This window comes from Lycorma delicatula, chromosome 1, assembly GCF_047948215.1.
Source record: "Lycorma delicatula isolate Av1 chromosome 1, ASM4794821v1, whole genome shotgun sequence".
NCBI lineage: Eukaryota > Metazoa > Arthropoda > Insecta > Hemiptera > Fulgoridae > Lycorma > Lycorma delicatula.
Window position 1 is genome coordinate 363175757 of NC_134455.1, and position 13073 is coordinate 363188829.

The window sequence follows — 13073 nt, forward strand, 5'->3', positions numbered from 1 at the left end:
TCAAGAAAGCAGTTATTTCACTATCATTAGGACTTCCTCCGTCGTCTGAGAGAAATGTCTTATTAAGTTGTGCAGGAAATAGTCCGGCTTTTTTCCTATTGTTTCTGACTAACCACCCATCACACGCTTTCAGTGGAGGAAAAGATGATGTAAATCACTGACAATCTCTCGTAGATTTCATAAAGTGCATACATCTCTATCCAAGAGGGAAAGATTCTCAAAATAGTCTTTGAACATCTATTCTTATAGGTTATCCGCTGTCTTTTCAATCTGCGTGTAGCCATAATGAGAGATGTTCTGTCCTCAGGTCTTCAGTAGCTACCACTTCCTTTTTATTCACCTCCTTGTATAATTAGGTCCATCACCTCTCTCGGATATCCCCTGCCACCTCTACCATCATATTTCTCCTCAGATGTCAATCACCATTCTCCCTTTAGCATGACTGCGGTCAAATTGTACGTTGCATCATCGATGCCTCAGAACATTTCAATGGAACTGGTCTAATCAGCTTCTCTAATCCGGTCTCGAAATCATTAGCAGTCCTTGTTTTTATGAAGGATAGCCGACTTCTTCTTTCGTAACAACATCGTACTTAATGTAAATAGAAAAGAGTGTTGATATTTGTTGAGTCGTAACTAATTTTAACAGAGGTGTATAGAGATGACATACATGAAGTAACGTAGAAGTTTATCAAGTCTGACGGTCTATAAACTTCCCCAAAAATAACATGGAAAAAAGGTCTTTAAAAATTAAACTATTTTGTCTTTCGGCTTAAGGAGACCATGAAAAAAAATTAAAAAAAAAAAAAAAATTAGAATAAAACAGATTATAAATAATCTGCGAAAAAACATTTTATTACAATGCTCCCAAGCACAAAAATATAATTTTTATCAGAAGGACGTTTATGTGTATGTATGTTAACTTCTAATTGGTCTTATAAATCGGAACTGCGTTGACAGATTTTTCCAAACTTGGTAGAACGGTCCTAACTTCGGGGGAAAAATTTATTAAAATTTTTATATTATTGGAAAAAGGGAAAGAATTTTTTTGAGCGGAAATAAAATTTTAAAACTTTACCAGGGCACTTTAGCAAAAAAAAATGTTTTTACAAAGCTGAAGTTCTTAATCAAGATCATATTTTATCCAGAGTTATTATTTATTATTCACCCCTCCTCAAACATGAATTTATATACTTTTTTTTTAATATACCTTGTTTTAGTAAAGGAATTAGAGAGAGTATTTTGCAACTTTATTTTGTACATCAAAAGGTTTTCAAACTATTATAAAAACGTTTTACTCACACCACTACAATGGTCTCTGGTATCAAATTTTTGTAAAAATTTAAATCCAATTTTTTTCTGTTTTAGCCTCCAAAACTACCGTAAGGTATTACTTCAGAGGATAAATTAGGATGATATGTATGTGAATGTAAACGAAGACAGATCTCAGGAACGCTCGACGTTCTGTACTGTCTCAAGTCGACCTTTCCTGAGATGTGTGGTTAATTGAAACCCCACCACGAAAGAACACTGGTATCCACGATCTAGTATTCCAGTACGTATAAAAAACCTTTAGAACTCGAAAATTCAAATCCTACTAAAGGGAGTTACTTTCATACGGGTTTGAATCGTGGGTACCGGTGTTCTTTGGCGATTGGGTTTGAACTAACCACACATTTCAGGAACGGTTGACCTCTAAGTCTGTACAAGACGACACTTCATTACTTCATATACATGTCATTCTCAATCATCCTCTGAAGTAATACCTTACGGTGGTTTCGGAGGCTAAACCAGAATAAAATAGATGGATTTAAATTTAAAAATAAAGGTTTGTTACCACAAACTATTGTAGTGGTTTGAGTTAAATTAAATTCATCTTGCAAGTTACCCATTGCATTTAAAATGTAATAATCTTAAATATTGATAGAACTTACTGTTACGTATTACTTTTTAAAAAAATTAGCCGAATTTTTAATAAAATATTTTTTTTTGTCTTCAGTCATTTGACTGGTTTGATGCAGCTCTCCAAGATTCCCTATCTAGTGCTAGTCGTTTCATTTCAGTATACCCTCTACATCCTACATCCCTAACAATTTGTTTTACATATTCCAAACGTGGCCTGCCTACACAATCTTTCCCTTCTACCTGTCCTTCCAATATTAAAGAGACTATTCCAGGATGCCTTAGTATGTGGGCTATAAATCTGTCTCTTCTTTTGACTATATTTTTCCAAATGCTTCTTTCTTCATCTATTTGCCGCAATACCTCTTCATTTGTCACTTTATCCACCAATCAGATTTTTAACATTCTCCTATAGCACCACATTTCAAAAGCTTCTAATCTTTTCTTCTCAGATACTCCGATCGTTCAAGTTTCACTTCCATATAAAGCGACACTCCAAACATACACTTTCAAAAATCTTTTCCTGACATTTAAATTAATTTTTGATGTAAACAAATTATATTTCTTACTGAAGGCTCGTTTAGCTTGTGCTATTCGGCATTTTATATCGTTCCTGCTTCGTCCATCTTTAGTAATTCTACTTCCCAAATAGCAAAATTCTTCTACCTCCATAATCTTTTCTCCTCCTATATTCACATTCAGCGGTCCATCTTTGTTATTTCTACTACATTTCATTACTTTTGTTTTGTTCTTGTTTATTTTCATGCGATAGTTCTTGCGTAGGACTTCATCTATGCCGTTCGTTGTATCTCCTAAATCCTTTTTACTCTCGGCTAGAATTACTATATCATCAGCAAATCGTAGCATCTTTATCTTTTCACCTTGTACTGTTACTCCGAATCTAAATTGTTCTTTAACATCATTAACTGCTAGTTCCATGTAAAGATTAAAAAGTAACAGAGATAGGGAACATTTTTGTCGGACTCCCTTTCTTATTACGGCTTCTTTCTTATGTTCTTCGATTGTTACTGTTGCTGTTTGGTTCCTGTACATGTTAGCAATTGTTCTTCTATCTCTGTCTTTGAACCCTAATTTTTTTAAAATGCTGAACATTTTATTCCAGTCTACGTTATCGAATGCCTTTTCTAGGTCTATAAACGCCAAGTATGTTGGTTTGTTTTTCTTTAATCTTCCTTCTACTATTAATCTGAGGCCTAAAACTGCTTCCCTTGTCCCTATAATTTTCCTGAAACCAAATTCGGTCTTCTAACACTTCCTCCACTCTCAATAAAAATATTAAAAATATTCCTCTCAATAAAAATATTAAAAATATTCATCTCAATTAAAATATTAAAAATATTCCTCCCAATAAAAATATATTGATTTATTAATAATGATTAACTTCTGATTGAAAAAAATAAATTTACGATAAATAATAATTCAATAATAACAATATAAAAAAATGTAAAAATATCAGGAGTTATTAATGAAATAAAACTTTATGTACTTTTAATTTAAAGGCAAAAAATGTGTATATATAATTTAATAGGCGTACAATATAGTCATGTAGTGTTCACATCAGTTTTATAAATCTATTATCACAACTTAAGGGATAATTGTTTTTAAAATTAATTTCATCGGAATGTTTTTGATTTCGTTTGATTTATATATACGTGTTTATTTAATTATGTGTCAATTAATTACATATAATTATTTCTACGTAAAAATCTGGAAAAAAAAATCATCAATTTGGTTATTATTTTTCAATAAAAGGGATATTCTTTTCATGTTTAATTCCAATAGCGTTTAAAACGATTTGCCTGCTCATTTATCTATATTTATTAAAAATGTAACGTCTATCTTCTAAATAAATGAAAGATAATTAATTACACATGTGACCTCCTTCTAATAAGTACACAGTTCTTACGTAAATGTGTAAAAATACCGGAAGTACATTTGTGAAATAAATGTAAGATTATAGAACGCGGGCACGAAAGGGAATCCTGAACACGTTTTCTAAAGTTTATTCTCTGCCATCTGTGCAAGAAAAGACTGATTAAAATATTTGCAGTTTTTTCTTTTTAAGAACTTTTTTTCTGTTATTTTTTATTTTAAATGTTATGAAACATATAATATGTTTTGTATATGTTGGGAGTTTCATATATATATATATCATACACTCGTATATCATATATATGTTACGTATGTGACAGGGTTTCTTAATGATATTTTATGATAATCCAAATCTGTATTGATTTTATTACCGCTTAAAATGAAGCTGTAATTGGAGAATAGAGAAAAGTGAAAATAGATACTTATTCTATTCTATTATTCTTCTTATTCTCCAACAACTCTAAACTCGTCCATTTTTAATTTTACATTATTAATGTATTCTTCGTAATTTTAATTATCAATGTAGATCTTCCTTGTGAAATTACAGTAATTCCTGCTATAATTACCTACTAGTATAGTAGGTTTACAGAGTGAGTGAAAATTATGAAAATCCCTCGCTCAACAATTTCAAAACCGTTCCAGATATAATACTGTAACTTTTAGGATAAGGTATTGTTGAACTACTTTTCCTTTTGAAAAAAATAAAATTTTCAAGCCATTCTTGGGGGGGGGGGGTGACCCAGGGGTTGTAACTCAAATATTTTAAGTAGTAACAGCCTTTGTATGATACATCACTTTATGGTAAATAAAATGTATGTATGCTGTCTGTACCTAAAATGGCAATGGGTTAAATTTTTAGTTTGAAAATTAAAAAACTTAGTAGGTTCAAATAATAAAATTGAATAAAAAGATATTAAATTTAATTAAATTAAAATTAAATTAAATTTAATTAAATTTTATATTAAAAGTTATTTTTAAATTTAAAAAAAAATTATTTTTTAACTCCAAAAATTGTTTTTCTTCCAACTTAATTTATAAATAGATGATCCGCTGATCACGGACGGTCTTTTACCATTGCTGCAACAATGAAACTTACTTCATTCTTATGAAATATTCCATTTCGAGTGTTTCATTACTGCACTGTTAGTTTCTTATGAGAATTTATTGTGATCGGTTGGTTAATTAATTTTTTCTTTTCCTTTACCATACCTTTAATGCTCTTTTATTATTTACACCTTTTTACCTTTTTTTGTAATTTTTTTACTAAATTAATTTTTTCTTTGCTACCTGTTAACATTGCTTTCAACATGTCACTTAGTGAACAGGGAGGGTCACAGTTTTAATAATGAGGGGCTTTGGTGATCGTCGTATAATGAAATTAGTGAATTGTTCAATGCAGAATTTAATAATTGTAACTGTATTTCAAAAGATACAGTGTCAAAAGGCCTCAATTAATTGGAAGACATATGGAGCCTTAGAGCATTAACAATAGGGGGAAACCAGGAAGGCTTAAATCTGCAACAAATAATAACAAATCATTAGACATTATGCAAGAATTTATTGAGAATCGACATTACTCGACTCAAACAGCAGTACGTGAACATAAAATTTGCCAGAGCTCAGTGACAAGGAGTGGGGAAATCGTCGGAGAAAGGAAAAGTTCTGTGATTCCAACATTAATTATTGACAATTTAAAACCCTTCAAAATTCGGCTGGTGTAAAAACTTGAAGATGACTACTATAATAGACTTAAATTCTGCGAAATTGCGACGAAAAATATTTCTGCAGATTTTTAATTATTAAATTACGTAGGTTTTATTAATGAGACCATTTCTTTTTTTCTTATAATGGCGATGTAAATTGTTGATATTTTTCTTTATTTTTCTGTTTAGCCTCCGGGAATTATCGTTCAGGTATTACTTTAGAGGATGAATGAGGATGATATGTATGAATATAAATGAAGTGTAGTCTTTTACAGTCTCAGTTCGACCATTCTTGAGATGTGTGGTTAATTGAAACCCAACCACCAAAGAACACCAGTATCCACGATCTAGTATCCAAATCGGTATAAAAATAACTGACTACTAGGACTTGAACCCTGGAAATTTCGACTTCCAAATCAGCTGATTTGGGAAAACGCGTCCACCATTAGACTAACCCGTTGGGTTAAATTATCGATACTTCTTTTTTTCCTGTTTAGCCTCCGGTAACTACCGTTTAGATAATACTTCAGAGGATGAATGAGGATGATATGTATGAGTGTGAATGAAGTGTAGTCTTGTACATTCTCAGTTCGACCAATCCTGAGATGTGTGGTTAATTGAAATCCAACCACTAAAGAACACCGGTATCCACGATCTAGCATTCAAATCCATGTAAAAATAACTGGCTTTACTAGGACTTGAACGCTGGAACTCTCGGCTTACAAATCAGCTGATTTGGGAAGACGCGTTCACCACTAGACCAACCCGGTGGGTTAAAAATTAAATTATCGATACTGGACTGATATTAATCCGCACTAGTATCCTATGGTACATACGCAGTAACCAGTAAAAGTAAATGTACTGGCAGTTATTGTACGTGGGTGATTTGTTGGACCTAAATTTACTGATGGAAGTTTGAACAGAATGAAATATGAGGCTTTGTTTCTCAATCATATCGTTCCAAACATTCAAAATGTTGTTGAATCCCACATCCAAAACATTTTGTATACACAAGATGGTGCTCCGCCTCTTTTGGATGTCTTTAGGTACGTGAAATTTTAAATGTGGTTTTTCTTCGATTGGCTGAAGAGGTCAAATAGAATGCGCAGCGATATCACCCGACTTGTCACCAATGGATTACATTCTATCTCTTAAAAAGTATTGTTTATCATAATAAGCACTAAGATATCGATAATTTACAAAATATACTTCCTGAATAATCAGCACTAAATATCATTAGGGAATCAATGAATGATGCAGTATCATCCTTTTACAACTGACTGGCACACTGTCAAACGGGAAGGAGGACATTTCGAAAATGTATTAAAATGAAATGCAAGTAGATAAGCAAACATTATTCTTAACAAATAGTTTTTTTAATGAATTTATTTGATAATATCCATTTAATTAAATCTTTATAAATTTATTTATTTGCGATAACAGTTTCTTAAATTATTAATGTAATTTTTTTCAAAATCCAAAATTTATACCGCCGCCTTTGTAGGTACAGAAATCGTACCAATTTTTTATGTATAATATTTCTCTTCGCTTAAAGAGCCGTTTAAAATAACCTATTACACAAAGGATTTTACCGTTTATAATATTTGAATTACAAACTCTTCGCCATCTCCGAAGAAAGAGTTGAATTTATATTTCTCCTCCAAAGGTAAAGTATTTGGCTGATATCATATCATGAAAATTCTAGTATCCTACCTGGAACGGTTTTAAAGTTGTTGATGGGTTTTCACATACTTTTCATTAAATAATATTTTATATTGTGAATATACTAATAACCGGTATTTTAGTTACAGAAGAGCAAACATTTGCTATGAGAGTTTTAACACTTTTTTGCTCAAATGAAGGCAAAAAAAAAAAAAACCTCTTAACTAATTGTACCTTTTTTATTAGCTCCTTCTGAAATTGAATTCAGACGCGACGACTTTTTATTTAGAAAATCATAGTTCACACCATATGATTCCATTATGCTGATTTAAAAGATTTTATTTAGTTAACAGGTTTTAACACAAACATTTACTACCTAGCCTTAAGCAGAAAAATCATTCAAAACTGCAAGAGAATATAGACGATATAGGAGAATAATATTTTCAACAACGATCTTATAGTCAAACAGATAAATAGTCAAACACTTTATCTTTGAGTTATTGCTATCAAAATATTTCGCCCTGATACAAAGCTAAAAAATAAGTTACACTAAAATATTTTGCCCTCAATTATGAGGTAAATCTTCTGATATTTTTTTTTATGGGCCTTGAAAACATTGAATAAAACTGGTGTCGGAAATACATCACTGGTAGCTTGTGAGAAATTTATAGCAAAATCCTAACAAATTGGATTAAATTAAAAAGTTTGGTGTTTTTCTTAAAATATGGAAAAAATTTTACATTTCTAAACTGAAGAGAAATCATGCATAAACCACATCACTGGTCCATGTGTAATTAAATTACTTTCCAAGGTTCACTCAGACTGTACACCGATTCACAAAGACTCTACTACTGATAGACATGGTGGTAAAAAGATGACTTATCAGTTTGTCCGTAAGAATAGTATGGTTTTCTTATACGAAAACATATACTGGAAATCTGTGTGGCTGCCTTTGAGTTTTCCTCTGCCAAGCGTAAAAATTGCATTTATTGGAAAGGATTATTCATTAGTAATCAGCATATGATAAAAGAATTTGGAATTTTGTTCACATTTTGTAATCAACTTTTGATAAAATGTCTATTTATTATGACATTAGACACCCGTTAATGGGAATGATGGATTCCATAATCCTCGTCATAAAACATTTAAACTATATGATAACTTATGATATTTAGAAGTTTATTTCAGCTGCTAAACAGCGTCGAATATGCATATATGTACATTTTTAATAAACAGACGATTCCGGGAAGTTCGCCGAACTTTAAATACTGATTAAGGACACCAAAATGAACAAATATTCATATCGACATAAGTCCTGTTTTGCTTTGTTTCCTTCTGGACGCTATTTTGCGATTTTAAACAAAAAAATTATTTCTAAGGAATGGGTAAACCTACTTTAATTACATTTGGCAAATCTAAAACCAGTATCTTATTCTATAAAATAAAAAATTTAGCAAACGTCACCTTCAAAAATTGGAAAATGGCGGTAATATTAATTTTTTAATCTTCAATATTTATGTAATTTCTTTTTTGATAATATTTTTCCTTAAGAATTCTATTTTGAACAAGATGACATCTCGTTTGTAAAAATTCGTTGACTAATTATCCAGTTATTGCAGATAATTAATCTTTCTTTCTTTCTTTTTCCTGTTTAGCCTCCGGTAATAACCGTTTAGATAATTCTTCAGAGGATGAATGAGGATGATATGTATGAATGTAAATGAAGTGTAGTCTTGTACATTCTCAGTTCGACCGTTCCTGAGACGTGTGGTTAATTGAAACCCAACCACCAAAGAACACCGGTATCCACGATCAAGTATTCAAATCCGTGTAAAAATAACTGGCTTTACTAGGACTTGAACGCTGTAACTCTCGACTTCCAAATCAGCTGATTTGGAGAGACGCGTTAACCTCTAGACCAACCCGGTGGGTTGCAGATAATTAATCTGGCAGTACGCTTGCGCACGTAATGCAAGGTGATAATTTTTTACTCTGTTTTTATTTCCTCCACAGAATGTAATAAAAATTATTAATAATAAATAATAATAGTAAATTAGTAACAATTATCAGCTTGAATTATGGTGCGCAAGCGTACTACCGGGTAACTCTTCTATTTTAGCTTTTCCAGCAAAATATCGAGATACGAGTCGTATTAACTGTAATTCCCTTCTTTTCTGACCGATTGCAACCAAAATAAAATGGCCTCAATATTCAATTTTCATAGGTCATCTTACAACATTTTATAGAATTTGGTTAATCCAGATTGAAGTCTAAACAAAAAATAAATTGACCAAAAAATGACCTACCAATGAATGAAATGCCCAAAGCACATAATCAAAATGACATACTATCTGATGGAAACAGCTACATACTAATGTAATGGAAGATAAATAAATTTTAAAATAATTTGTTTTTGAGTATAAAGCAACGAAGATGAAAATTCCGATGTGGACAACACATTACTTCTTTGTACGTCTATAAAATTACATTTACACGTTTTTTTAAAATGAATAGTACATAAAATTTCATTTCATTAAAAACTTCTGATATTTTTTTCTTGTTTTTTTGTTACTGAATTATTTATTAATTTTAAACGTTTTTTACAACGAGAGGTTAATAATTATTAATAAATAAATATATTTAAATTAATACAAATAGTTAAAAAGAAAATAAAATTCAAATTTCTTTGGATTTTGAGCTTTTTTGGATACTTTTGGTTCAGTCATTGCAATCAAAAGGGATGATGCACTAATAAATGTTACAACAGTCCAAAACTTCAATATCCTACGGCTAAACGTTTTTTGAGTTATGCGATATACATACGTAGGTACAGACGTCACGCCGAAACTAGTCAAAATGTTCAGGGATGGTTAAAATAGATATTTCCTTAGAATCTGAAAACCGAAATTTTTCGCGTTTACAACACTTCCTTACTTCGTACAAGGAAGTAAATGGGTTTATTGCTCTTAATAACTTTTATAACCTAAACATACTGAAGAAGTACCTTAGTTACATGAGACGTATTAAAATATAAAAACAAATTTACTTACCCTTTGTGTAAGATGTTGAGTTACAGGGATTCGTAAAGTCCGTATTCCCTGTCTCCCAAATGAAATATAATCGGTGGCTAATAAACTGAAATTATCAGGCCATAATTTTATCTAAATCGGTCCATTCACTTTGGAAATATCAAGAAAAAAATAAGCCATCATACCTTTTTTCCGAAGATTTTAATATTTAAATTGTAGGTTTTTTTTTGTTATAGGGAGTCATGAAATATCAAAATTTAACCTAATTAACATAAATTAACATAATTTTCTGTGCATAGTTTCACGTATACTGTGTAAAGCAGACTGTAATAGCGAATTTATTTTAACATCTTACAAGTGTTGTCATAATTAAACTTTTATAATTAAACCTCTTAGAATTAGTGATTAAATTTCTAATAACATAAATAAAATTTAGAATTCGTTCCATTTAAGTAAAAAAAAAATCATATATATATAGATTTCAATTGGAAATAAATGAGGAAACTAGTGTTATGGATTTTCTGTTTAACATTGATTATTTGACATCAGTTCCTCGAGAGTGACTGTTGTAAGAACACGTGTGTGTAAATGACAACTTTTGGAATATGAAACGCTGTATTTTCTTTAGAAAATGGTTGTAAAACGGATAGTGATCTCTATGTGTTTGTTTGTTTAAATTGTCTCAAATAAACTTACAACAAGAACACAGATTTAAATTCAGGAGATGAAACTCTCGTAAAATACTGTTACAGCTGCACGCACGACAACATACGATCTACGTATACTGTGTTTCTCTAACATTTTCCCCGTGTATTAAACAGATGCTACAAATTTTCAGTAGTTTGTTGTACAATGGTTTACTTGTACTTTTTGAAATTTTACATATGTTAGCGAGTGGATTATAATTATTAAAACGGATTAAAAAACCAGGTTTGACCAAGAAAAATGTTGTTCGTTAATGCGTAATATTAAAATAATTATATTACAAATTTAAAAACAGGTCACGTTTAATATGATTCTAAAATTTGTTTTTATTAAAATCCTTTAATAAATACTGTTGTGGTTTGTATGTAATGCTAGAATTTATATATTTTTATTTTAGATTATGAAATTTTGTTAGTATTATCAGAAAAAAAAAATGTTTTAACGTAGAATGTATTATTGCGGAGAGTATATGGTAAAAAAATACAGGAAAATGTGAGAAAAAATACTATAAAAAAATACTTGAAGATTTGACTATAAAATACGTATTCCAGGAATTTTAGAAGATTCAAACTTGTTATCAAGCTAGTAGATAACTTCCTTAAAATACTTAAATAAGTTTTCAAATCTCTCACAGCGGGCTGAGATTAGGAGGTCTGAAAAAGGGGTTCAAGGGAAAAGCGAAAATCGCTACTGGACATTTTTAATCCACAATATCTTCTGATTCATATTGTCATATTGTAGCAAAACAAAAACTGAACAAATATTTGAAATTTTCTGAGTTTACTTACACCATTCGTATTATAAGTTGTCTTCAACAAAATGTGATTTGGTAGCCACCCAAAAGTTTTTGCTCAGAAAGTAAAAATCTCTAATTTGGTTGATTTATGATTTAAAGAGACTTGCAAAGTTTGTGTAAATTGCAATTTTTTTGTCATGAAATACAATTAAAAACCTAAAAATTTATATTTTTATTTTATTAACTAGAAGACCCAGAAATGCTTAGCTATTGCTAGATTTGAGTATATATATATATATATATATATAGATTAAATGAACACAATTGAAAGTTTGATAAAACATTAACAAAATGATCATTACGGAACTTCACAAAACTTAAACTTTCCCTTTCTACTTCCCTTTCCACCTTTCCAGCTCCCCCTTTCCTGCTTACTTTTCTTTTTCCGCCATTCACTATTTCCTCTTCCGCATTTTCATTTTTACCATATTCCCTTTCGATTATCCTCTTTCGCTTTCTCCCATTTTCCTCCTATCGCCCATTTCCTCCTATTTTCCATTTCCTTCCCCCATTTCTTTTGCCTTTATTTCATTTCCCCCTTTTATTTTTCTGTTTTACCCTTTTAACTTCTTTCCCGTTTTTCCTCATCATCGTTTTCAACTTTTTCCTTTTTTCCATTCTCCCCTTCTTCCCTTTTTACCTTCTTCCAATTTACCTTTTTAGATTTTTACTTTTTTCAATTTTTCCCTTTTCCTCCCCGCGCGTAAGTCGGTCCAGTAGATTTTTAGTTTATAGCGGACACAAATATCGGAAACATTGAAATGGAAACGTAAAATATTTAGTATAGAGTGTATTGCTTTTACGTCCGCAAATTTTTTTAAAGCGTAAAATTTTATTTATTTAGATTAAGTAATTAGAATACAATATTGAAAAATTAAATAATTGAATGAGTGATTGAAATATGAAATAGAAAAAACTTAACACATGAAATAATAGAAATATTTAAATTTTAAAGAAAAATAAAAAAAATATAAGAGAGATAATTTTGTATATAACACGTATGACAATAACAATTAAAACTTTTTTGGAATTAACATAAGGGGCGATCAAGCAAAAAAATTCCTGTAATTAGTAAATACCGTTATATTCTGCTGGCACTAATGTTAAAGAAACGTAATCCGTTTGCTTGCTTCTGATGATCTCTTGACTACCACAAAACTGATTGGGTTGTATATTTATTTCGTTTTTATAATTGTGAAAAACAGTAATTTTCATATTATTTTCTTAGCCGATTAGGAGTAACAGTACAAGGTGAATAGATAAAGATGCTATGATTTTCTGATGATATAGTAATTCTAGCTGAGACTAAAAAAGATATGGAAGGAACAATGAAAGGAATTAAGTCCTACGCAAGAACAACCGCATGAAAATAAACAAGAACAAA